The sequence below is a fragment of the Neoarius graeffei genome, chromosome 1, assembly GCF_027579695.1.
Source record: "Neoarius graeffei isolate fNeoGra1 chromosome 1, fNeoGra1.pri, whole genome shotgun sequence".
Taxonomy (NCBI): domain Eukaryota; kingdom Metazoa; phylum Chordata; class Actinopteri; order Siluriformes; family Ariidae; genus Neoarius; species Neoarius graeffei.
In genome coordinates this window covers 126,641,016-126,642,598 of record NC_083569.1, presented here as the reverse complement: position 1 = coordinate 126,642,598, position 1,583 = coordinate 126,641,016, and the positions used below count along the sequence as shown (strand labels likewise).

General features: G+C 43.7%; 1 non-coding gene across 1 annotated transcript; it reads left to right on the top strand.

Moving 5' to 3' along the window:
• Positions 1-390: 390 nt before the first annotated feature.
• Positions 391-462, top strand: trnae-uuc (transfer RNA glutamic acid (anticodon UUC)). Its single transcript has one exon. It is a non-coding gene; the product is annotated as a tRNA-Glu (tRNA).
• Positions 463-1,583: the final 1,121 nt, after the last annotated feature.

The following is a 1,583-nucleotide window of genomic DNA, read 5'->3' as shown; positions in this document are numbered from 1 at the left end:
GCTAATTGGTGAAATCACCTGTGTTGAGAGCACAGGCAGAAGGAAAACCTAAGCAGGACTTTTACTTTGTCAATCCAGTTTTTCCACCTCTGCTTAGGAGTTACCCTGGGGTCCTTTGTGACCTCGCTGACTATTACACACCTTGCTCTTGGAATGATCTTTGTTGTTTGACCACTCCTGGGGATAGTAACAATGGTCTTGAATTTCCTCCATTTGTACACAGTCTGTCTGACTGTGGATTGATGGAGTCCAAACAATTTAGAGATGGTTTTGTAATCTTTTCCAGCCTGACTAAATAAAATATAAAATAACAGCTACTTTTCTGGAAAATGCCTGAGTTCTCACCAATGGCCTAAGCACTTCAAAGGTGGCCTTTACATATCAAGGCTGTCCCATATGGTCTAGTGGTCAGGACTCCTGGTTTTCACCCAGGTGGCCTGGGTTTGACTCCCGGTATGGGAATGTGTCTTTATGTCACTCGAGTTGCAAGTCACATGACCTTGAGTGAAATCTTCATTCTATAGGCTCTTGCTTTCATGAGTCCTTTTGGTGTCATGATGGGACAAGAAGTCTGATGACAGTGCAGAAGATTCCAGGATTCACTCTTGGCTGACTCAGCTTATCTCTCTCTTACCCCATCTAACGTCCTGGGCATGGCTTTTTGTTAACTCCAATAAAGGCTGTACTCTGAATCTGACCACAGCAGCCAGTGTTCAGCGTTACAGCTATTTTTTAACACCGTGGGCTCAAACCTGTACAGAGGGAAAGAGTAATGGTCCGGGTTTTCACTACACCAGGCCAAATGGGTGCCAGTGCATCCAGCTGTTCTTCCAACATCTGATGTAGGGGTGGCTACCATGCCCATAACCATAGTAACCCTTTCACAGTACAGTTTGAACACACCAATCTCTGTATTCAATGCCATGTTCTATCTCCACCCATTCTTCTCAATCCATGTAACGGTAGTGGACAGAGACGATACCAAATACAGTGACATCACGACTGCTTTAAACCAGTGGCGGCACCGAAATTCTGTCTCTCTGGCGGTGGATTTCCTCTCTGGCGGTGGATTCCACACGTGAAAGAGAAGCCGTGCATTGGCGCTACAGAAGGACAGAGAACGAAGAACCAGCTATTGATACCAGACTTTAGCCAAAGTTCAATGTATTTGACCTTTGCAGAGTTGTAATAATAATTGAATTGGTTAGTTACTGCAGCCCACGCAGTGTTTCAAAGAGAAAAGGCAACCGGATTCCTTTTCCCTTTTTCAATGTCGACAAATTATAAACAAGATTCCTTCTAGATTATCAGACAGCCAACAGGACACCGAGGATCTTCAGCTGACAAGCTGTAAGGAACAAAACCGTCTTCATCCTAGATCTGCATCCCACGCTATCTTCGGAGAAGGCACACTTCAATCGCTAACAAGAGCAATCACCCAAGTGAGGCGAGCATCTGGACAAAATGTGTTAGTTTTTACTTGCAGTGAGTTAATAGTGTTCTTTATTTGAATTCATTTATGATTTAAATGTACACATTTTGATTCACATGAAAGTCAGTCTTAGACCACATGTTGTTTGATT